The sequence below is a fragment of the Ochotona curzoniae genome, unplaced genomic scaffold (genome assembly GCF_017591425.1).
Source record: "Ochotona curzoniae isolate NIBS_2020 unplaced genomic scaffold, NIBS_Ocur_1.0 contig_2927, whole genome shotgun sequence".
Lineage (NCBI taxonomy): Eukaryota > Metazoa > Chordata > Mammalia > Lagomorpha > Ochotonidae > Ochotona > Ochotona curzoniae.
Window position 1 is genome coordinate 6,887,070 of NW_024465654.1, and position 25,760 is coordinate 6,912,829.

A 25,760-nucleotide genomic window follows, 5' to 3' on the forward strand; every position below is an offset into this window, starting at 1 on the left:
GCCCTTGCACGGTGGGTCACTTAATACAGAACTGCAGTGATTTTGACTGAACACTTACGCTTGTCTCCCCGTTCTTGGGCTGTCTCTGCTGCCTTTCCCAGGCCGTTGGAAGGGAGGTAAGTTGGAGATGGAACATCTGGGGTGTGAACCACCACACATACGGAATGACGGTGCAGCAAGCAGGGGCTTAATTCACTGTGCCACCACTCTGTCCCAGTCCCACAGCTTTGTATGAACAGTTGGATCTTTCCTCAAGACGCCTTGTTTTGTTGCGAAAGCATCTTTTCTAACAGGTGATGGTGCCTCTCTTTTCATCCTGGTGACAGATGGTTTAATTTGCAGGTATGAACTCTAAGTCCCTGTATGTAACAGGTGCAGTGCCAAGCTCCATGCCCTGTCCTTTGACCAAAGAGCCCCTCAATGCTGGCACGCCAATCTGGGGGATGCTGAGGCAGGGGGTGTGTTGCCAGGCTTCTCCAGGGAACTTGGAGGCAGGGGTGCAGTTCTGTGCCCTCTGCAGACGTGGGGACCTTCCGTTCATGATGCTGGCTGTGTCTATGCAGCCTGGGGCTCTGGCCTTGGCCTGGAGCCACCCACAACCTGCACACATTCCTGTGTTCTTGTATAGGGCACTTGTGTTGGCTTCTGTCCACTTTGGTTTAGCTGGGTCTTTGCAAAAATCTGAATCACATTAATGCATTTTTGTTTTTTTAAAGATGTACTTATTATTATTATTATTTTTTGAAAGGGAGAGTTTCAGAGAAAGGGCAGCAGGAGAGAAAGTAAGACATCTGTTCACTGGTTCATTCCCCAAATGGTTGTAATGGCCACTGGCGCTGGGCCTGCCAGGCCCAGACTAGGAGCTGCTGTCAGGTCTCCCATGTGGATGCAGGGCCCACGCCCTTGGGCCATCCTCTGCTGCCTTCCAAGTTACATTAACAAGAACCTGAGTGGGCAGGGCAGCCCTGGTGACCTGGTGTTGACATGGGGTGATGTGTCCCGTGAGGCAGTGCCAGCCTCACATTAACGTGTTTAATCATCGGAGCAGCCAATGGTCTGGGTGAGGGAAGAAAGGAATAGCATAATGTTCTCAGAGTTGTATCTGCAACCCTCACCATATCTGTGAAAAACTAACTAAACATTAATATGAAGAGAAGTGTGGCTGAGGCAAAGCCTCTGACCCAGCTGGAGCTGGGAGAGCCCAGTCGGTGACGCACCCTGTGTCCTGCCCGGGCTAAACCTGCACGCGTTACGGGTCCAGAGCCAGGATGGCTTGGCTCCTTGATGGATTAGGACGGGCAGCACTGCAGAGCCCCTCAGGCGACCAGATACAAACCAGCAGTGCCGGCCAGCAGTGACCTAGGCGGTAGCACCTGTAGTCCCAGGGCCCTGTCCCTAATGGAACTACCTGGATCCCGACAGTGACAACACGCATTCCTGCGTGCGCACGCACCAGGGAGAGGCTGCTGTCCCTTCTGCTGCTTCAGGCTGCTCCGTGAGACCTCCTCCAGCACGGGGCGTGTGGAGAAGTGACGGATGTCCTGTCCTGTGCCTCTCGCTCAGTGGGCTCAGCAGCGTTAGCAGTAGACACTGTTCCATCACCCCGCGTCCCAGGGGCAAGGGGCTGTGACGACTTGGAATATGCATGAAGTGAGAAATCAGTCTGTGTTGCTAAAAACAAAAGATAGAAGAGCCTTAGTGTGAGACCAATGTCCCTGTCTTGTCATGCTCTGTCATGCTCCCCTTCTCCCCCGCTGCGATAGATGACAGGGGCTTCCCACCCAGCCACTGCCAGCTGTGACAAGGGCCCCACCTCCTGGCCACTGTGATGGGTGACAAGGGCCCCTCCCCCAGCCACTGCCCACTGTGGCAAGGCCCCCTCCCCTCCGGCCGCTGCCGTGGGCTTTATCTTTGGTGCAAGCAGCCATTGGCAGCATTCCCTGAAGGTAGTTTCTTTGGAAAGAAAAGGGGAGGTTCTCACAGGAAAAGGGCAAAGCACTGGACTCCTTCCAGCGCGGGTTGTGTGGTCAGCATGGTCAGCCTGTGACCTTGCCATACCTTCTGACCTTGTGACCTTGTCATGTGTGTGACCTTGCTGTGTGACATGACCTTGCCACGTGATGACCTTGCCATGTGTGTGCCCTTGCCATGTGTGTGCCCTTGCCATGCTGTGACTTGCCATGCGGCAGGACCTGGCCTGAGGGGATGCTGTGTGCCCAATGTCAGAGCCTCGCGCAGACTCGCAGCGCTGGTCTTGCACATGGTGGACTGAGGATGTCTCTGAGTGCTTGTCTGACCCTGCTACCCGCGGAGTCCTGGGCAGCTCTGTGCTTAGCAGCGACAGGGAGAGGCACGCTCCAGGGTCCAGCCAAGGTCACATGGGACTGGGCTGGATGTGTGGTTTGGGGGCATTTTAAACACTTTTTGAGGCTCTTTTTGTGAAGACTTTCTTATTCCTGTAGTTCTTACAGCATCCGTGTTGTAAAAACTCAGGCCTGGGAAGGGTCTGCTGGTCATTTCAAAGACCTCGCAAAAGATGAGCTCATCTGCAGATAAGGATGAAGAGCAAAGCTGGGCTCACGCTCCAGGGAGGAACCAGGAATGCACCGGGATCAGCCACTGGAGGGCAGCAGATAAGGATGAAGAGCAAAGCTGGGCTCACGCTCCAGGGAGGAACCAGGAATGCACCGGGATCAGCCACTGGAGGGCAGCAGATAAGGATGAAGAGCAAAGCTGGGCTCACGCTCCAGGGAGGAACCAGGAATGCGCCAGGATCAGCCACTGGAGGGCAGCAGAGGGCATGTTTGCAGCGCCTGTGCTGCGAGTTGAGCCTGTCCTCACGCAGAGGACCTGGTGCTCCCTTGGGAAGTCTGACCCTCAGTGCTGAAATTCAGCTGCCGTGTTGTTGAGGGCTTTGAAGAAATCCACATAGCAACTGTTGTGATAAACACTGAGTGCTTTGAGATGTGCCTGACACCCCTTTGTTGTTTTTTGTTTTTAAAACTTTCTTTATATATTTGAAAGAGTTAGAGAGAGAAAGAGAGAGAAAGATAAAAAGAATGAGAGAGAGAGAGAGAGAAATCTTCGTCTGCTAGTTCACTCCCCAAATGGCTGCAGCAGATTAGAGCCGGAGCAGTCCAAAGCTAGAATCCAGGAGCCAGGAGCTTCTTCCAGGTCTCCCACGTGGAGTCAGGGTCCCAAGGACTTGGGCCATCTTGTACTGATTTTCCAGCCATTCGCAGTGAGCTGGATCGGAGTGAAGCATCTGGAACTTGAACTGGCACCCATGTGTGCTGGTGCTGCAGGTGGCAGTATAAGCTATGACAGCACAGTGCCAGTCCCCCAGCCCTTTGCACTTGAGCTCCAGAGGCAGTGTGAGTGTCTGAACCCACCCACGTATTATAGACATTGCAGGATCGCTCTGGTGGGCGTCGAGGGACTCAGACCTTGCCTCACTGGTAGGAACTTCCCGACCACTCATGTTGACTGTTTAGGGCAACGCAGGAAGAAGTGGATGTTCTGTTGTGCTCATCACAAAGAAAAGTTGTATTTTTCCTTGAGGTAAAGGCTTTCCCATAGAATTGTTGCCATACTGAACTTGGACCCAGAGCCCCTGGACGTGGACCCATAGAGTGTATATCTGGAAAATATGTGGAAGAGCGCCCCCCCTTGGCTGTGAGCCTCACTCTTCTCACCCTGGTCCTTGTTCCTCAGGGCATCGGCTCGGGGGAGTGCCACCACGATGCTGGCCGCCTTGACCCTGGCTGTACCTGGGAGGTGGCACGGTATAGTAGAAGCAGCCAAGGCTCTGGCCCGTGGCCCTCAGCCAGCTCAGCCCATTCCCTCCGGTGTGAGCTCACCGTTGGGTTGCCACGAACACTGCAGAAGCAAACTATGAAATGCAGCTAATGTGTCAGGAGCTCCCGCGAAGAGGTTTTAGGAACCAGGTCTCAGACAGAGCTGGAAATGTTGCTGATGCTGCCAGGAAATTGCAGACAGAGCCAGCCAGGAGCCTGCAGACACAGGCAGCCAGGAGCCTGCAGACACAGGCAGCCAGGAGCCTGCAGACAGACACAGGCAGCCAGGAGCCTGCAGACAGACACAGGCAGCCAGGAGCCTGCAGGCACAGCCAGTCAGAGCCTAGGCTGTGTGTGAGCTTGAAGGCAGACTTGTCTTGGATCAGGCCGCAGGCAGTGAAAGTGATTGGGGCCTTGTGAGAGCCCCTGACCCAGCAGGCACCAGCCTTGCACCAGCCTTGCACCAGCCTTGCACCAAGCCCAGCACCTTGGAGTGAGTATGAGCTGAGTGAGACTGTGGAGTGCTGGGGCAGCTAGCTATCTTGTGCTGTGTGGTTGTACCATATCATGAGTGATATACATGTGTAGATGGAGTAAGAGGCATGCACACACTCAGTGCAGCCATGCCCTGTGCATGTTGTGCCACGCCTCCCCTGCCACTCTCACCTCCTGCCTTGGCTTCTTCTGGATCACTTCTTCCTCCACGACACCGGGGGAACCTTAAGCAGCCTCACACCAGCACCAGGCCCAAGGGGGCGGCTTTGCCCGCACACTGTAGTACCAGGCCCAAGGGGAGTGGCTTGCACCACTGTCTGTCGGCCACAAGACAAAGGAGGGCTCTGAGTTCCTTCTCTAGTGGCAAGGAAGGGTAAGGAATTTATGTTGTCATCTTCCTTTTTAAAAATAGCTAAATAACTTTTTGATTTATTATCTGTGTTGCATTTTTTTTTCCCACCAGAAGTTGTTAGGAAAGCTTGGACAAAGCTTTATGTTTCTGTGACTTGTGATACTGTGTGACCCCAGGGAGCTGAGAGCCTGAGCACAGTTCTGTGTTTCTCCCTCTGCTGTACCAGCTGCTGTGCCACTTGAACTTAGGAAGAACAACAGAAGACTGCTTCCGCCAGGCAGGACCAGGTCGCTGTGTTTAAAACCATTTCCAGACCTGGCAGTTGCTACAGCATCCTGCATGTGGGTAAATCAGTTTTACTAAAATCACTTAGCACTTCCTGCTGAGTTTGGCGTGACACACAGATTTATGTTTATATCCTCTTAGTAGGAAATGAGCTTGAATTTCACTTCAGCACGTAGGAGTTATATTGCACAAGGAATTATGAGGAAGACACGATGATAGCACCACCAATTCACCGGCTGATGTCCCAGCAAATCAGAGGAAGCACGGCACAGGCGTGGGCTTGTACCTTCCAGGATGAAGTGATGTGTGCTCTGTGCTTGCGCTCAGAACCAGAGAGCACTGGAATACGCTGGGCGACCGATGCTTGTTATCGTGCAGGGCAGATTCATTGTCTCCGTGAAGATGAATTAAAAATGACAACCCAGAGTTCTGGGAGTCATCCCACACCTGCCGGCCAGCACCCCCACACGGGAGGGCTGCGCTACCCATCTCACATTCAGCTGCTGCTCCTGTGGGCCTGGGCCAACCCGAGGGCCAGACAGCCACCTCTTTGTCAGACCACAGGTTCAATTCTACCAGTTGCCCTTCTGTCCTCTGACATGTATCACCAACTCTGCTTCCAAGAGAGGTTCCATGTCCTTGCTTCTGCTCTGTTCCTGAGGAATTGTTTGTGGCTTTTAAAAACATCTCATCGCTGAAGGCTGAGCCCGTGCTCCTTGAATGTGACCCTCATTCCTGACTTGAGTGACTGTGTCCCTGTGGTGGCTCTCAGATGGACCTGTCTCCCCATGTTCTCTTTAACCGAATATCAAATTAGCTTCTGGAAGTGCCCATTGGAGTATCGCAGTCTCCTTAATCCAGAGTGGAATTCCTCACTCCCCATTCCCTTTCCCTGCCCTCTCTGTCCCATGCTTTTTTTTTTTTTAAAAGATGTATTTATTTGAACAGTAGAGTTGGGGGAGAGACCTTTCTGTCTACTTGGTTTATTGTCCAAGTGGCCACAGTAACTGTGGCTGGGCCAGGCTGAAGCCAGGAGCCCAGAGCTTCATCTAGGTCTCCCATTATGGCATCAGTCTGTTCTTTATGCAGCAAGGCCTGGCAACGATTACAGAAGCCAAATATAGACGTTCTGAAGCCCCCTTATCACTACTCAGCACTCTTGTATTCCTTCTACTATTGTATGGAGTGGAGGGTCAGGACTGTCTAACCCTGGGCGTCAGAATCCCGTGCAGCGTTTCCCTCCGGCTCGCTGGCAGATGAGCCCTGCTGCTTCACCTGGCCCACTGGAGCTGCCACCTGCCTTCCTGCAGCGCCCCCTGCGTGACCTACTCCTGGCCCCCTTGGTCTTCGGACTGCTGTTCTAGAACTTCTAAGTGGGCCATGTCTGTATGCATCGTTTCTTTTATTAGTCTCCAAATTCTATTTTTGTTGTTGTTGTTGTATCAAGGGGTATGGTCAGGAAGACAAATTGCATTTGCTGGAGGAAAAATGAAATTAGTTCCTGGCATCTTGGCTGTGTTTGTAGTGTTCGGATGGACTCTGCTTCAAATCTTGCCTTTCTTGAGCCCTAACTCTTTTGCATTGGGGGCTAACAATTACAGATAAATGCCTACCGAGACCTTCATGTTTGTCAGTACTGTGGTTTGGGGTTTGTGTGTTCCATGTTAGTTAACGCTCATGACACTGTTTAGGAGTGGAGACTGACCATTGGTTAACAGGTAAGGTAATTTGCCTACGGCTGCATGGCCAGTAGCTTAGCAGGCAGTCAGAATCCAGATGCAGCAGTTCTGGCGTAGGAGCTAAACCCACTGCCAGAATGCCAGCATTGCATAAGGAACCACTCTGCTCTGTGTGCCACGCTGCCAGCTCCTCCTCATGGCCTAGGAAGATGCGTGGAAGACAGCCTGGGTGCTTGAACCCCGGCTGCCCAGGGAGCAGACCCGGAGGAAGCTCCTTGCCTTTGGCCAGGCCCAGGCCCGGCCACTGTGACCACTGGAGAGTGCGTCAGTGCATCTGAGACTCTCTGTAACTCTAGCTTCCAAGTGAATACACATTTTAAAAGGAAATGTGCCAGTGCTTGCCTCTCTTGGTTGATGGGAGCGGTACGTCTTGGTATGACATCATGCTGACACCGTGTTTTAATCAAGTGATGTGCAGCTGGCTCCTTCCGCTGCAGCTACCCTCCTTTTATCAGCATCTACTAACATTTCTTCCAGACTTAACGAGAATATGACCTTAGGGAAAAGATGTGAAATTCTGGGATGAAAGACAGCAGGCTGTAGATTTCCCTTGTTGACGGGCCCTTTCACAAGCTGCGGAGCGCAGGCGGCCTGGGAGTAGTCGGGCTGCTGTGCTGTGGGTCGGAAAGAGCCTCGCCTGATCACATCGCGTGTCTGGAGCCTTTCTGTCACAATCCATCACAATTTCCCTTTAATCTCATTTCTCTTCAATCAAACAAAATGGAAGCTTCATTTTAAATCAGCCAGCACGCTGAACTGTCCCCTTTTATTTGCTAAATGAAGCTATTTCATTAAAAGTTGCAGCAAGGAGACTTGAGAGAACCGTCCAGGGAATGGGTGTTTTCAGAACATTCCTTGAGGCAAACGTGGTCCTGCAGGTGGGCTTTTGTGAAGCCCCTCCCTCTCAAAGGTTCAAAGTTACCCAGGAAGCATAAAGAGCTCAAATCACAGGGCACCCACAAGGTCCAAGTCTTCTGTCTACATGAAAATAATGTTAGGATAATTGATAGAATTCTGAAAAAACGTGACCCATTTCAAAGAGATGTTGCAAGAAGTGGTTGGTTATGTTATGTGGTGACCGCCGTCGGCCCGCCTGCCTGCCCGCTGGTGGAGTATCAGCAGGTTGTCCATAGTTGTAATGGAAGCTTTATTGGGAATCCTGGGCCCCCTTCCTGCAGCGCGGAGAGAAGCAGGAAGCAAAGAGGGCTGGCCAAGATACGTACTGAGGGTCTTAGACTCCCCTCAGACACGTGCGCTGGCAAAGGGGCTGTCTGCGCCCTAGTAAGATAAGGAATGTCCGTCAGGTGTGTCATTGGTCTGCTGGAATCCTGCCAGGCCGGTGACGTAACTGGCTCCCGCGGCCCCTCCTGTGCTGGGTCTGGAGCTCCGGCCCCTCACCGCAGTGCCCTGGGTAGGTAAATTTATCATGGTGAATAAGGACGATTGAGATTGTCCCAAATGAAGAGAGTGTGTTGAAGAACATTGCTTTTTTTTTTTTTTTGCCCTGAGGGGTTAACTATGATAGTTTTTACATTTTCAAAGTGCACATTAAATGTAATTCTGGTATGATTATTTCTTATGTATTTCCTTGATCTTAAGGTTTATTTGTTTATTGGAAAGACAGAGAGAGAAAGCGAGTGAGAGAATCTTCCCTCTGGTATTTCGCTCCCCAAATGACTGTGGGAGCTAAGCCTGGCCAGCCCGGAGCCAGGAGCCCGGCGTCTCCTCATGTCTTCCTTTTTGGTGGCAGGATCCGAGCCAGTGGACTGCCTTGTGCTGCCTGCTCAGGAGCATTAGCGAGGAGCCGGGTCAGAGTGGAGCAGCAAGGACTTGAGCTGACACTCACGTGAGATGCTCCTGGGAGAGGCGGCCGCTTAACCGGCTATGCCACAGCGCCAGCTCTGATGTTGCTCTCAAATACTCTTTTGTATATGGATTGCTGTTTTGAAGCAAAAATTAAGTAACAAGACTTAGCTTATGATTGGTGCCATGTATGTTAATAAAAACAATCGCTATAATTGATAAGCAGAAGCTACAGACAGATAATTGAGACTGCGTGTGTGTGTGTGTGTGTGTAGGTTCAGGGCTGTGCACACTCCTGGTCTGTGGTGTTATGGCTGTGTGTGTGTGTGTGTGTGTGTGTGTGTGTGTGTGTAGGGTCAGGGGTTGTGTACACTCCTGGTCTGTGGTGTTATGGCTGTGTGTGTGTGGTCAGGGGCTGTGCACGCTCCTGGTCTGTGGTGTTATGTCTGTGTGTGCGTGTGTGCAGTCAGAGCCCTGCTGGATCCCACACTTGTCAGAACTGAGCAGCATTCTGGTAGCTGTCTCCCACATATTTGTCTCGGTGACTGTTTCCACGTGCTGCTGTGCCAGCTCCTTTACTGCCCAGGTTGATCTCTGTCATGTGTGGTCTCGTCCTTGTTCATTGGAATAGCAAGAGAAGAGGATATAGTTTTATTAACCTGTGAGAACAGCCAGTGGCTGCCCCTCAGTCCCGTTTTTCACTCCTTTGGGTGCCTGAAAAACCTTCTTCACCGTGTTCAGGGTTAGACGCGTGTCTCTGTGGCAGTAACTATAACTCAGAGGCCTGGGTTCCAGGTGCAGACTGCGGGCTGCACAGCATTGCTGTTATAACAGAGAAGGCACCAGCTAAAACTGGAGACAGTTGCATAGGGTGTGGGATTTCCCTACCCTCTCCCCCAATTCCCAACCCCGACTGCTTTCACCCATATTATCACAGCAGTCTGGTCCTTCATAAGCAGTCATATGTCCGTCAGGAAGTTTAGAACTGGTGTTGTGTGGCAAACAACCCCACCACCCACACTCCTGGCACTCCACATGGGTTTTGGTGTATATCTGCTGCACGCTGGGTCCAGCTCGTTGCAGAGGCTCCTGGGAGAGCAGCGGAGGATTGCCCAAGCACGTGAACTGCACCCATGTGGGAGGACCAAAGCAAGTTCCCCGTCCCTGGCTTTGGCTCGAGTCTGCCATGGTGGCCACATGGGCAGTGGACCGGCTGATGGAAGGTCTCTCTTTCTGGCTCTCTCTCTAACTCTCACTTTCTAAACCTTTAAAAACAGGAAAATTCTACAGAGACAAAAAGACTCAGTCAGTTCCTCTGTGTCCCTTCTATGGGCTTTAATTGAGAATAATTTAAAACCTGAGAAGACCTCTGTTGATTGTGTCTGGCAGTTACTTGATGACAGTGCAATACACACAAGTAATGTTCTCCGGTATGTTTTTCCGAATTTGAAAATAAAATTTAAAATTTAGAAGTGGGCGAGAGACTGAGAAATCCAGGGCTTGCAAAGGGTTGTTTCTGTGCTGACGTAAGAATCAGGACCACTAGAGGGCGCTGTGGACAAGCCTTTGGTGGCTAAGCAGGTGGTGGCACCTGCTGGAATTTGCTTTTAGAGGAAGACCTGGCTTATCCAGTTAAAAGTGAGCCTTGGCCTTGGATTTGTGTATGAGTTTTTTTTTTTTTTTTCCGGACTGGAATGTGTCTTTCTTATGAAAGCAATGGAAATCAGCAGTAGTGGGTTTCTAAGTTTCCCAGTAACTTGCTTATTGTTAGAAGTATCAGATTTGTTTGCAAGAAGAAAAAGCACACAGTCTGAAACCAAGGGAATCATGAATAAAGCCATTCCTCCTGTCCAGACACAATAGGCTTTCAGAAACCGGGACTCGGAGGGGCCTGGAGGTGTCGCTGGGGGCAGGGGACACTGACAGATGCTGGCCTGTTTGCAGGTGGAGCTGGGTGGGACCTCCAGCTGTCAGAAGCAGAGAGGGAGAAGCAGGGATGCAGGGAGGACCTGATCTGCTGTGGGTGTGGGTTCTGTGTTCCCAGCAGCGGCTCCTCCTCTCCCCAGCCCCAGTCTGCACAGTGTGCGTATCAGTCAGTGAGGACTTTACAGACAAGAAGCAAAGGGTGGCAGTGGGTTCCTCACGTCCTGCTGCCTAGCTCTTCTCTGCTAGCAGCTGCTGGGGATGAGTGTCAGGAGCCCTGGGGCTCCTCCGGCTCCCACGGCAACCTCAGGGCTCAAGTGCTCACGGCCTTTCACCCACGTGGGGACTTGGGTTGAGTTCCCAGCTCCTAGCCTTGACCGGGCTCATCCCTGGCCAGTGTGGGTATTTGGCAAGTGAACCAGCAGAGAAGATCTTTCTCTTTCAAATAGACAAATAACAAACCAGTCAATGCCGTAGTCTTAAGTGTGTACCTTCCCAGAGGCAGTGCCTGCAAGCCTGGGACTGATGAGGCTGAGGGTGTGGTGCTGGGGCCAGCTGGAGATGGGGGCCGGGTGTCCTCTCTGTAGCAGAGCAAAAGCGTGTGTGTGTGTGGGAAGGCTTTGCTGGTGTCTGTTGGGAAGGCTGTGGGACGGGCCTGCCGAGTCGCCACAGTGGGGGCTTGAGCTGCCTAGGCAGATGCAGGTGGCGTTGGTGCCCCCCTCCTGCTCACAGACACCGCCTGCAGAGGGAACGTGGGGGTGCATGTCTGGGGGGCGAGTAACTGCACATGCGTGACGCGGCTAACTCCCCTTCTCCTTCCCTTCCTTATTTTAGGGGAATGAGGAAGCAGATGGTATTTTTTTCTGTAGATGCCAAAAAAAAAAAAAGGAAAAAAGCTCCCAAGTCTCACAGTGGTAGAAGTGAATCTTAGAAAGTGTCCAGGCAGGGATCGGGGTTCTCCTGGGACCCCCCGGAGCCCAAGCAGGACTTGTGGGGACAGGAGGGCTGCATGCTGGAACGTTGGCCACGAAGCTGGCTCCCAGAGGGCTCGCAGTGGGAGCAGCATGTGGAGGGACAGCGCATGGGCCCGTCCCTCTGGCGAGCAGCCGGTGTGGCGGTGTGGCGGTGTGGCAGGCGCTGGTGCTCCAGGGGGTGACGGGAGCTGCCCGGCCCCAGGCACACCTCAGGACGGTGGAGCAGGCGTTCCTGCTGCAGTGTGGTCGTCAGGCTCTGGGAGATGAGGCCCGTCCTGCCCTGTGTGGGGGGCCACCGGATGCTCGCCAGACACCCTGCTCCGATGCTTCATTTTAAGAAAATCTGGAAGTGTCAAGGCTTAGATTTTTTTCAGCGTTCTTTTTAACATCTGACAAGTGTAAATGCTTCCATCTACATAAGTCACATGCTAATTAGTAATTAAGAACTGTTATTTAATTAGACTATCTAATTGGTGCGTCACGCATTAATCACTCCCAATTTGGTGAGTGCCTGCTGCTCGTGGTGGCGGGCCACTCTGCTGGGTCGCCTCACGCTGGGCACTGCAGCTGTGTCACATACAAGCCTTCTGTGCCTTTGCAGCAGCGTGTGGGAGCCGCACTGACCCTGCTGTCGACCAGGCATTCGCATGCCGGCAAAGCCCAACTGAGACGCCTCCCTTGCCTTCCTCCTAAGCTTTGGATTTTCACTTGCATTGCTTGCAAGTATATAAAGTATATATATACTTTATTTTTTTTTAAAAAAATTTATTCTTATTTGGAAGGCAGATTTTTGGAGGAAGAAGGAGAGACAGAAGGAGAGAGAGGAGAGAAAGAAATGGAGGGAGAGAGAGGGAAAGATTGGGAGAAGGAGGGAGAGAGGGAGAGAGAGGGAGAGAGGGAGAGAGGGAGAGAGAGAGAGATATGTCATCCATCCTCTGTCTCACTCCCTCAGTGGCCACGTCTGGACTGGTTCAAAGCCAAAACCAGGAACCTCTTCCGGGTTTTCCGTGTGGGTGCAGGGACCCAAGCATTTGGGCCATCTTCTGCTGCCTTCCCAGAAACAGTACCAGGGAATTGGATTGAAAGTAGAACAACCAGAGCTCAGAGCAGTACCCATATGGAATGTTGGCACCACAGGTGGAGGCTTAAGCTACTGTGCCACAGAGCTGGCTTCAGGTTAAATGCTGTGAAGAAAAGGTCAGACCCACTGAATCTGCAGGAGTTTGGAGCACACAGTGAAATCGGTACGCCCTCAGCGTTGTTCTAATGCTTTTGGAGAACAGATTGCATCCAGTGAGGGATATTTGAAAGCATTTTAATTAGAATTGGCCACTGTGCCTTAGAGATGGTGATTTTAATAAAAGCATTACATTTCTCAGGTTATGAAACCGGCTTTTTGCACTGCTTGTGCGGGCTGTCAGCGGAGAACTGTGCAGAGTGGGGCACGCAGCTCTGCAGAGCCCCCGGGGCCTTATCAATTATCCTGTCCAGGAGGCACTCAGCCGAGAGCTGAGCCCTAAGTGGATGCCATCTCGGCCTGCGGCTCAGGGCAGAGGTCAGCTAAGGAGATTTATGTCCCAGTGGCTAGGGGAGGCTTGTGCTCCCATGGGGGCGATCAGCTGCTCATCAGAGCTGGGCGCGTCCGTCCTCCTCAGAGATGTCTCTGGCCTGGCCGGGGCCTGCACGGCGTGGTCACTGTGGCCTGCAGCTGCTCAGCACGTCCCCGGGCGCAGGCACCTGCCACAGCCCTGGAGCTCTATGCTGGGAGAGGGCTTGCACACATCTGCCGGGCGCCGGGCTGAGGCCTGCTGCTGCCTGCTCTCCGCTTGCTTTCCTGTAAGTGGCTCCTTGTCGGCCTCAGGGTTCTTTTCAGTTTCCTTTTGGGTAAAGACATTTAGGCAAAGAAGTTGAAGTTTTGGCAAAGTGTAATTTCTGATGCAATCCCAAGGTTTGTCAATCCGTGTACATCGCACAGATGATAAACCACGCAGGAGACGCCTGTGTGACTTGTATGTGATGGAGTCTTCCTTAACATTCCTAGTGATCAAAAGGAGCTGTGCTCTGGGAAGTTCTGGAAGATTTCAGTCACGTGACTCCTAAATCTGCCAAAGTTCTTTGATCCTCCCAGTCTCATGGAGAGTGGTCCCCAGCTCCAGCTGGCGCGTCTCCCCACACGACAGCAGTCCCTGGATGGAGGCTGAACAGTGAAATGAAGCCGGGGGAATCACCATGCTGGGTCTCCAGACATGTTTCAGAGCTTCTGATACATAGCATGGCGGTGGCATAAAAACAGACCCGGAGATGAGGGCAGCAGGATAGAACCTCCCAAATAAAGCCACACTCCTAAAGCCGACTCCTGTTTGACAGGTGTATCAGAAACATTTCCTGGAGAAAGTGCAGTTTCTCAAATCAGTGGTATTTGTTGGGAAAATAGATTTCCGTAAGCACAGGTTTGAAGCTAGACAGCTACCTTGATCCCTGTCCAGAAACCCAGACATCTGAACGTGACAGCCGAGAGCGTCGCTGCTGAGGCGACGGGGACGCTGGCCGAGCAGAGGCCTGCGGCAAGCACAGGGCAGACCGGGTCAAACCGAGCAGGTCTGCACAGCCAAGACCCAGAACGCGCAGGGAACCAAAGGAGCTCAACAATGACGAAACAAACAGCCTACCTAAATCCGAATAGGCATTTCTTTCAAAAGAAGAAATACAGGTGTCCACAATGTGCATGAACTCTGGGCAGAGTCTGCAGTGATCAGCGATGTGTGAATAAACACGCTGGAGGTGGCACCTCGCTGCAGTCAGAGGAACCGAGTCCAAATAAACAATAACAAGGCTGATGAGCAGGTGGAGCGGCAGCTTCCTCAGAATCCCAGGGCTAGCTCCGTGTGACCTGCTTCTCCAGTTCTGGGACTGGACCAAAATGCGACGAAGTCAGCTCCCTGTTGGTGCAGCCAGCGCATCGCAGCTGGGAGAGGAATCAGCCCGCACGTCCCTGAACTGATGTCCGGATAAAGAAAATGCAGGTATTATAAGTATGTTAAGCATTAACCCATACTGAAAAAATGAAAATCTGACATTTGCAGCAAAATGGATAAAATTGAAGATCAGTAAGGCAGCCCAAGGAAGACAAGCTTGGTGTGTTTTCCCTTAAATGTGGAAGTGTGTTTATATGTGTACACACATGGTCGCGGAAAAATGTGATGCAACAAAATGTTTGAATCCTACCCCTCATGTAATGTATCCTTGTCACGAAGCTCACTTTGTAAGATCGTAATAACCTTGCTTTCAAGAAAAACACGTAAATGTGTATATGATGTTTACATCGGGACGAAACGCAGCAAACACACCCCATTTCACCTTTGGTGCAACACACGGTCATCAGGGGGTTGATTCTACCTTCAAATCCTGGCCTCATCACTTAGGCAACGGAACAGAATCTTGCGAGTGTTTTTTTAAATCGTCAAATGGGGCTAGCAATGCTACTTTGTTCTGGGACCTTCTGAAGTTGTCCTCGCGTGTTTCTGGCATACCAGCTGCCCTACACCTTGTACGTGGGCTTCCGGCATGAGTCAAGTGCAGCTGTCACCCAGGGCACCCACAGGTGTCGTGGGGGAGTGTGACTCAGAAGCACGCGGCTCAGGCGGGGTGCTGCTTAACCCCAGAGCCCCGGGAGGTCTTGAGGCAGTGTCTGTGCTTACATGCAAGGCCACTGTGGTCCAAGGGTGACGTGTTGAGACCAGAACCAAGTGCCCCAGGCACCTGGATGTGGTCCTCATGTGTGTTGTCTTTAAACCAAAACTTTAGTGCCGAGTGTACAGATGGACTGAAAGAGCAAGGAGTCTTTTAATTTCTAGTTAATGGGTTACATAATGAGGTTTGGCTTCTAATCAGAAACTAGCAATAAAGCAGGCAGATTAATGGTTACCTTACAGTTCAGTGACTAAATATGACACCTGGTACTTCTACTCATGTTAGGCTGGTGAACCTGTTCTCAACAGAGAATTGCCAAGACTGTTCTGGAATGAAAGCAGTAGGTGACTTTATCTTCCTTCAGCTGTTCATGAGAGCCAGGAAAGCCCATTGCCAAAGACAGGTGTGACGAAGTGGGGGTGGGCAGGCAGGAGCAGCTCGCATCTGCTGTTGGTGAGCGCATGCGTGGGAGTGCTGGGGAGATGCAATGTGGTCTGACATTGCATCCCGGTGCTCAGAAGTCAGCTGATGGCACCCACGCGGGGAACACGCTGGGCAACGAAATGCTTCTGCTGCGACACAGAGCTAAGCAAGCAGAAGGCAGCCTGCGACTTTGGGTGGGATAAAAATGGTGCTGCCTCTGGGAGCCTTGTGGCACTTATTTCTGTGACGAATGGTCCACGGAGCATGGGCTGCTCACTGCCAGGGTGAAAGCGAATTCTGAGACAAGAAGCGCAGAGGGATTGCTCAGTACCTCCTTCTTGGGCACAGGTGTTTCTGCCCTAAACGTTGGGGAAGGAGGTGGAAGATACTGAATAAAAGATGAAGGGAGGAGGAAGGAGGGACAGGAGGGGGGAGACAGGCAAGGTTCATGGTGGCCGAGGGCAAGTTCATTCAGATGTTTCGTATCAAAGCTCTTCAACGGAAGGCAAGGTTGAGTTCACTCAGACAGTAGAGGCGTGCATACTTCACTTCCAAAGGTGTGCGCCTGTGCATCTGTCGCATCTATCAGTGTGGTTACATTTTTCCTTGCCTTTTTCCATCCCTGTATGTAGGCAGGCTGAGTCCCTTGAATCAGGAGCCAGCTTTCCTGTCACAGTGCCAACTTTGCATGTCACAGGAGTTGGTACTTAGTAACGGGGTGAGTGACGCTCAGGCCAGTGACTAGGCTTTGCTAAGCTTCATTTTCCTCCTGTCTGGAATGGAGGCGATCACCCCCGGTTGTCTCACAGCATTGCTGCAGTGGTGCCTGCGACACGCTGACCCCACTGAGTAATGAGGCTGATTGTAACAGTGACAATGAGGATGAAACATCAGACAGACGTCCAGTATACCCGACACGGTCCAGTAAACCCGACACGGTCCAGTATACCAACACGGTCCAGTAAACCCGACACGGTCCAGTATACCCGACACGGTCCAGTATACCCGACACGGTTCAGTATACCTGACACGGTCCAGTAAGCCCGACACGGTCCAGTAAGCCCGACACGGTCCAGTATGCCCGACACGGTCCAGTAAACCCGACACGGTCCAGTATACCCGACACGGTCCAGTAAGCCCGACACGGTCCAGTATGCCCGACACGGTCCAGTATACCCGACACGGTTCAGTATACCTGACACGGTCCAGTATACCCGACACGGTCCAGAGACGTCCAGCTATCAGACAGACACCCAGTATACCCGACACGGTCTAGTATACCCGACACGGTCCAGTAAACCTGACACGGTCCAGTAAGCCCGACACGGTCCAGTATGCCCGACACGGTCCAGTAAGCCCGACACGGTCCAGTATACCCGACACGGTCCAGTAAGCCCGACACGGTCCAGTATACCCGACACGGTCCAGTATACCCGACACGGTCCAGAGGCGTCCAGCCATCAGAGGCGAGGGGTCACAGCATGCCACGTTTCCTCTAAGAAGGAACTCTAGAGTCGCTTATCTTTGAGTGAATATTCGTAGTAGCTGGGATTCTGCTACTGCTGATTTGGAAATAGGCGGTGCCGAGACCTTGTGTGAAGCTGTAGGAACATGAACGGTGTGGATAAATCAGGACTGTAGCTGTGTAACTGGTACAGCTGAGCTTGTGCTACTCACAGCCAGAAAACAAGAGCTGGGAGAGGCCCTGCTCGTCCTCCCTCACTGTATCCACGGGTGTTGAAAGGATTTTTCATGATTTAGGAACACGTAGTAATGAGACTCAGACAATTTGTGAACTCAGTTGTATTTTTAGAAAAAAAATATTGCTAGCAGCCTGTTGGAACATCTCATTTAAAAAAATTCTTTGAAAAAAAATTAAGGGAACATTTCTAGAGAAAGTTTCTGAAGTTTAAATATAACAGATGGTATTTCATATCTTCTGTCAGCCACATATGTGACGCAGCTCCAAATTTAGATGCATTACACAGCTACAGTTCTGGGTAGAGAGACTGCAATCTGGTGCCATCCGGGCTCATGACTCGCCTCCTGGAGGCCTTACCCACTGCTCTGGGCGCGCGTCAGGTGGCCCGGGGCCCTGCACTCGCCTCCCCTCTCGAAGCAACATTAATGCTTGTGGCCTGCGTGTTTTACTTGTCCCTCAGGATGGCAGAACATGGGGTCTGGGGTGTGCTCTAGCAGGTGACATTTCTATATGTAAACGCTGTACTTGCTGGTCTTGCTGGCCCTAACTCTTTGCCTGGAGAGGGACTGAAGCTGGAAGGCTGGTGGGAGAGCAGTGCTGTGGCCCCAGGGGCTGAAGGAGTTCCATGGGCTGTTCTGTCGCCTGTCCCCCCATCTTTTTGACTTTGTAATGTGGATGTGTCAGTAATATTTCAGGATGTCCCTCATGCTGGGCTCATCTGTTTCCTGAGGAATGGGTTCAGATGTGGTGGTTTTCATAGAAATATTCCTTCCTGTTGTATCATGTGGCAGGCACACAGTGTCTGGGCATTGTGATGCCCTGGGATTTTCAGCCATGACAGCACCAACAGTAGGGGTGTGTTCTGCAGATGAGGGCCTCCTGTGCAGTAGCCCGGGTGGAGATGTGGGCAGGGCCCTGCTCAGGCCTCTGCTGGATGCTCGCATCCTGAAGCTGATCTGTGTGTTTACCATGCACTAACACACGGGCCGTAGGTTGTATCTCACGGAAGGTGTGGCAGAGTGGGCAGTGTGTTGCAGTACATCAGGCTGCCACTTGGCCTGTGTGCTTCCCTTGCTGAGTGCTGCTTGAGGCCCTAGCTTCTCCACTTAGGATTCAGCTTCCTGCTCATGTCCAGGAAAAGCAGCTGAAGATGGCCCCAGTACTTGGGTCCCTAATACCGCTAGATGGAGTTCTTAGCTCCTGCCCTAACCCAGCCCCAGTTTACAGGCCTTTGGGGCAGGCCACTCATTCTCTCTTGGTGTGTGTGTGTGTGTGTGTGTGTGTGTGTGCGTCTCCATCACTCTTTCAAAAACCACTCAATCTTAAAGGCAAACATATTCAGCAAACATATGCAGGTTCAGCATTATTTCAGAATATTTGTGTACCATCCTAGGCTGGATAGAACCCTCCTGTGACCCAGGTGGGCAGCCAGGCCCTTGGCTGACAGAGGAGGGGGCAGAGGCCGGGGCCGCAGGAGAACCTCTCCAGAGTCCCCCACCCACCTGCTGCATTTAGGGGCTTCCTGCACACGATGTTCTCCAGATTGTTGGGTCATCCTTTTCATCTCTTCAGTAGGAAGAAAATCTTCTAGTAGAAGCTTGGTTTTTAAAAATTTTTTTTAAAGACTTATTTTTATTATTATTATTATTTTTTATTGGAAAGGCGGATATACAGAGAGGAGAGACAGAGAGGAAGACCTTCCGTCTGATGATTCACTCCCCAAGTGAGCGCAACGGCCGATGCTATGCCGATCCAAAGCCAGGAGCCTCTTCCGGGTCTCCCACGCAGGTGCAGGGTCCCAAAGCTTTGGGCGGTCCTCAACTGCTTTCCCGGGCCACAGGCAGGGAGCTGGAAGGGAAGCGGGGCTGCCGGGATAGAACCGGCGCCCATATGGGATCCCGGGCGTGCAAGGTGAGGACCTTAACCACTTGCGCCACCGCGCTGGGCCTAGTAGAAGCTTGTTTTGACATTTACTTCCATGTTGCTTCTTTCTCCTTCAGGAATGACTGAACAGGACAGAGTAAGCACACTTCATTTTCACACTTCTTGGGTGATGCTGGGTGACAGCCTAGACAGCTTTGTGATGCCCCTGGCTTTGGTAGACTTGGGTCTAAGCCCAATCGTGGGCTCAGCCGAGAGGGAATGGTGAGACGTTTCTTGGTTTCTATTCCGCCTTCTCAACAGCACGGGTCCTGCGCCATTCTTGTGTGTCTCCATGTTCTCTGACACAGTGGTTTCTTGGGGTGCTCTCCTACGGTGTTCAGCCCCTCAGCCGAAGGAGGGTGAGACCGCTCTCGGCGTGGGGAGGCAGCCCCCCACCCACAGATGACCCTAGACTACCAGGCTCCACGGTGCACCTGGCAGTGTCTTGAGCCACACCCACCTGGAGAGGATGGAGGAGCCGCAGGGTCTGTAGGGAAGTTCACGGAGGCCAAGCGATGCTGGGGCGGAGGCAGTCACAGACTCGCGAGCGGCTTTCTCCTAGGTTTTCACGGCCTTGAAGAGAAATCATGACATTCATATTAAACACAAATAACCAATATAAACAGTATAAGTCATAGTTGGTCAAGTAATCCAGGCAGATAAACTTCACTGAGAGTATGTCAAAAAGATTTTTAAGATGGAATTAAAATCTAAGCTTATTTTGGTGTAAACAGTTCCTGAAATCTGTGTGCTACTTGCTCACAGCAAGGTTCCCGTGACCGGCCCGCTTGCGGCCCAGTTGGCCCAGTTGGTGTTCTTTCTCTGTGTACCACGTCCTTACTGAACTTCTCCGTGTCAGCTCCATGTCAGTCACGCATCACAGTATCCCCATGTGGTTTTGGTTTAAATTTTTCTGATAACGAAGATACTGAACGATTTTCTTTAGGTTTATTGACCTTTTATTTTCATGTTCTGTAGAAAACATTCCTATCTGCTGGCTTTTTTTTTCTTTCTGTTAAATTCCGTGTTTGTTACATTAGAACAGGACAAAGTGCATGTGCGGCGGCGGGCGTTTTCTCCAGATGTGCGGCTGTCTCACGGCCCCTTCTCTCTACGCCTCTGCCCCCGAGTGTACGCCGTGGATCACATGGATCGTAGCATTTTACTGTGGCGCTTCTCACTTTATTGACGTTTGTTTTGAGTGATGAAAGTTCATAAAATTCATGCCCTTTTTTCTTCTAGGGAAGGAATGTTTGTGTTTTATTTTTTGCTTAGGAGACTGAAGTCATGAGGATATCCTGTTTTCTCCTAAATGTTGTACAAGTTTCTTGCGACGTTGGTGTTTAGAGCCAGCCCTGCTTGTCCCTCTGTGCAGGTGCACACATGCGCACGCACGCACATACACATCTCTGATGCTCCCCTGGTCTGTCATTTTCTTCTGATTTTTATGGCTTATCTGGCCCTTGTATTATGTCTGAATCACTGTAACTTCATAACAAATCAATATTAATAAGGAAAAACCCAAGATTTGCTCTACTTCAGGGGTCTCTGACTGTTCTTAGTCTCTTATTCTTTCATGTAAATTTCTACTGAAAACTTGGGGGATGTTTTTTTTTGATTTATCTGAAAGGCAGAGTTTAGAGAGAGAGAAGAAAAGGGACCGTTATCTCCAACTCCTGGTTCTGGACCAGTTGGCTGCAGCTGCTGGGCTGGAGCAGTTGAAGCCAGGAGACGGGAACTCCGTCCACGTCTCTCACATGGGTGCAGGGGCTCAAGAACTTTGGCCATGACCTGCTGCTTTCCCAGGCACATTAGCAAGGAGCTGGATTGGAAGTGGAAGAGCTGAGATAAAGCTTGTGCCCCGTGGGGTGCTGGCATTGCAGGGCGGTGGTAGCTTCACCCACTCTGCCACAGCACTGGCCTCTTGGCGTTGTGACTGATAATCCGTGGCAGATCAACATGTGAAGTCCCAACCTTCACCTCCTGGAGCTGGGGTCTGTGAACGTGCTGTGCTTTCTGCTCTGCTCGGCGCCCTTGTCTTGATTCCAGTCTGAGAAGCTCTGTGCCCAGCCTCCTAGGACGCTCTTCTTCGCCTGCGGGACGACTGAACTCCACGTCACACAGGGCTTCTCCTTCGTATAATGTAGCAAAACGGAGATTTCCGCAGTCCGGCTACTTCCTGGGGTGATACCTGGTGCCTAGTAGGTGCCCAATCAAGCAATTTTTAAGACTTTTCTCCATAAAGGTCTTTTTAAAAACTCTTGATCAACGTATTCCTTAACTCAGTAATGTGTCAGTCTGTGTTTAACAATGAGTGCTTTGGGGAATGGGAGGAAGGGAACCGTTTGCAGCATTTGTTAATTTCCATGCGACACAAGGAGTTTTATTCATAGATATTGCAGATTGTTTCTGTTTATTGTGAGTGGCTGTTGGGTTTTGTGACATGAGTGTTCTGCATCTGTTGATAAGACCGCATGCTGCGTGGCAGGAAACTTTCAGATTGCCAAGAATATTTTATTGCATTCCTCACAGCATGATGTTAAAATGTTGAGGTGGTGACTGACAGGAGTCGTTGGAGAAATGGAAAAATAATGCATCGAAGAGAAGTACCTGTGAGTAACACGCACAGCTCCTTGGGCCGGAGGAAACACAGAGCAGCGCAGTCAGTCGCAGCGCGCACGGCGTGCATGGCGTGAGCAGGCCGCAGGCAAGCAGGTGCCACAAGCCTTGCACACGCTGTCGCACACACGTTTTTCTGATAAGCCTCACACGCTGAAGACATGGCAATGTCTTCATATTTGTATTCCCACTTCTCAAATTCTCTTTTCAACTCCATATAACTTGCCTTTTACGCTATTCATTTGGTTTAATATTTAGTTATAGTTTTCAGTTCTTCTAGTTCTATTAGCTTTTTAAAAATTTGTGAGTATATGCTTTCATTTTTAAAAAAATAATCTCTTAGAAACTTTTTCCAGAAAAGATTTACTCCTTTTGGTTGAAAAGGCAGATTTGCAGAAAAAACAATATCTAATCACTCCTGATTTTATTTATCTCTCCAAATCTAAGTAAAACAGTTAATTTATGCCATTCTGTAGGTAGCCCCATTTGAAGTTCTGTGCTCATAAGAGAATTAAGAAAAGCCAGTATCAGATTATCCTGAAACCTGACTGTTTTCCCGGCTCAGGATTCTTGGAGTAAGTTTGTAAAATCATGCGAGGACAAAAATTAAAGTAGGGTGGACATATTCTGCAAGAAGTCTCTCATAGTAAAACAGAAGTTAACTAAGATTTTGCTCATTTTCAAACTTATTAATGGTACTTGATACAATTCAACTTTCAAAATCTCGTGTTAGCTGAATGAGTTGTATCTTCGCGTTAGATGTTTTTTAAAGTTTGCCCAGCATTGCACATGGTTGTAGAATCAGTGTAACTTTAAAGTTGCCGAGATAGAGCCCAACATGGCGGTCTAGCAGCCGATGTCCTCGCCTTGCATGCCCGGGATCCCACATGGGCGCCGGTTCTAATCCCCGCAGCCCCGCTTCCCATCCAGCTCCCTGCCTGTGGCCCGGGAAAGCAGTCAAGGACGGCCCAAAGCCTTGGGACCTGCACCCACGTGGGAGACCCGGAGGAGCTCCTGACTTCTTCTGTCTTTGGATCGGTTCAACTTCAACCATTGCGGTCCCCTGGGGAGTGAGTCAATGGATAGAAGATCATCTTCTCTGTCTCTCCTCCTCTCTGTATATCTGACTTTGCAATAAAAGTAAATAAAAATCTTTAAAAAAAAATGCCAAGATATAGTACATATACAATGGGACTTTAAAAGTTCATGTAAAATGGAATTTAAAGTTTGGTGCAAAGATTTAAAAAATTTTTTGCATAGTTTTTTCATATTGTACATATGAAACATATATGCATAATTTCCATAAATATTTTCAACAGCCCTCATATTGTACTTTTTTTGCTAGGCTGGTACCTTCACCCAAGTCAAAATACCAAAAATATTCAGAAAATTATACTTTTTTTTTTAAGATTTATTTATTTATTGTAAAGTCAGATATACAGAGAGGAGGAGAGACAGAGAGGAAGATCTTCTATCCAATGATTCACTCCCCAAGTGGGCCGGTGCTATGCCAGCCCAAAGCCAGGAGCCAGGAACTTCTTCCGGGTCTCCCACGCAGGTGCAGGGTCCCAAAGCTTTGGGCCGTCCTCAACTGCTTTCCCAGGCCACAGGCAGGGAGCTGGAAGGGAAGTGGAGCTGCTGGGATTAGAACCAGCACGCATAAAGGATCCTGGTGCGTTCAAGGCGAGGACTTTTGCCGCTAGGCCACTGCGCTGGGCCCAAATTATACTTTTAAATCAATAGTACTTGATTAATTTCTGTGAAATTGTAGACATCATCGCCAAAATAGTCCAGGATTTTGTGAGATAAAATTCTGTAGGGACAGTTTTAAACTTTAGCTAAAAAGGGACAAAATCCCTTGTATATTGACTTTCTGTGCACTTTTGAGTCTCCCAATGATGAGAAATAATTGAAAATACTCATGTTTTATGTTTCATAATTTAAAATATTTTTCTATTATCAAAGTTAAGAAGTGTTAAGCAAAAGTTATTAGTATTGATATATCTGTAGGACCTCTAAGAACTTTACCAACTTTTATAACCATGAGATTCTAAGCAGTTGTGTGCTGGAATCAGCTTAGATCAGGAAAAACTGATTTTACAAAGCATGAAATTGTTTCCCAATATACTTGACAGAAAGCTCTTCATTTTCATCTGCGTCCGTTGAAGGCCTCGCTGAACTCGGCCGTGGTTTCTCCCCAGTGGCGCCCTCTGGTGTTCTGAGATGGAAAAGCTTCTCTTCTGTCTGCTCTGTGGAAGCCACTGTTCACACTTGGCCTCCGCTTTCCTGGCAACATTTAGAAGCAGTTTCCACAGTTTTCTGGGCCTGAAATTCTGGGGCGAAAAATAGTTAGTTGCCAATTTAATTTCTTTTATAGTTTTAGTCCCATTGAAGCATTGTATATTTAGTGTAAATTTTGGCTATTTTTAGTAATTTATGCATTCTGTTCATATTCTTAATTTCATTGCAATAAGTAGTATGCTATCTTATGATTTTAGTATTCATAAAAAACTTGAAAACTATAGTTTCAGAAATTGTCACTGGGACATTTAGAATAGGAAAATGGTATACATATCTAAAAGTTTTGATATTTTAGAAGAGTCATCAAAATCAGTGTGTAAACTATATAATGTATTAAGGCTGTGGAAGAACATAAGCAAAACTTAAACAGAAATTTACCTCCAGTTTAGCCAGACACTTTGAAAAGCTTATGCCTTCTCCATGGGAACGACAGTACTGAGGAATTAACTGTAGATTTTGTCACTCTGAAAAGAACAGCTTTCCTGCAACCATTGCTGATAATTGTTGCACAGTGAGCACTAAGTCTTATTGTCTTGACAACTTTTCTGGGGAAGTTCACTGTGGTAGTTTGTGGTCAGCCAGCTCAACAGAGGGCAGAGAAGCAGTTGCCAGCCTCCCCAGAGGGACCCTGGGGAGACTGGGGTGTGTGCCGCCCGTGGGCCCCGAGTTGCTCATGTGTGGACACGCTGTGCTGTTCCTTCTCTTTCTCCCAGCCTCTGTCTTGGTCTGCCTTTATACAAACACCAGTAGGTGCGGGGATGGATGCCGCGGCTCCTCGGGCTCCTGGTCTCATTCTAGGTCTCACCTGGAGAGCTCTCTGTGGCCGCGTTAGCTCTGAAGAGCGCCGCCTTGGTCTCCTGAACAACGTGGAGAATTTACATGAGCAAGGACTCACGGTTCAGTCTGACTGTCAGGCCCTGGAGTCCGTGGGCGAGGTCACCCGTGTCTAGGAAAGTTCGTGCAGGAGACTGATGGCAGTGAGTGTATTCACATCACAGCTCCCTGTAAATGAAAATGTATGATTTCATTATTCCTAAGACTTTATTCGTTATGATCTCGGGATTTCAGATAATTAACGACAACAGCAGTAATCCCATTTCGGATCCTTCTAAAGGGTTCCCAAGGGTGTTGTGGACTGACTAGGAGGCTCAGGCGGGGAGCCTGGGAATGCAGGACACGCGTGCTGATGTGCACATTGTGCCCTGGCGTTCCCGAGCGGAGCTTGCAGCCTCAAAATGGACATATAAATCCTGCAGAGTGTCGAAGGCGTGCCGAGAAGCTCCTTCCGGCAGGAGCTGACGCTGTGCGGAGGCGAGCAGTAATAGTGGTGATCATGGAAGTCTGGCAAAGGCTGTGCTATGTGCATATGCGAGGAATGCGGCCTTCCATTCATGTCTCCAGAATAAATGAATAATAAAATGTACTTGAAGCCTGGAGGTGTATAATTAAAAATTATTGTAGCACTATGCTCGAGCAGAGCTCATGTTGTCGGAAGAAATTGTACATTATGTTTCCTTTCATTGAACGCTTCCTTCCTGTGAGGGGTGGATGAGGGAAGCGTTCAGGCATCCACGTGGGAGGGCTGTGCTCAGCGTACACACACGACGATGGACACGCAGGCCATGTGACTGGGGCTGGTGATGAGACATGGCTAAGAGGATTGGACACTGGGGTGTCTCAGGAGTCCTGCTCACTCGTCCAGGTTCCTGTAGAAGCAACTTCCCAAGGAAGCAC

The 25,760-nt window shown here is 50.1% G+C and overlaps 1 protein-coding gene across 1 annotated transcript in view; it reads left to right on the top strand.

Moving 5' to 3' along the window:
* Positions 1-25,760, top strand: part of TMEM117 (transmembrane protein 117) — a 223,419-nt gene that overhangs the window by 35,547 nt on the left and 162,112 nt on the right. The gene's annotated exons all lie outside the window — the stretch shown is intronic.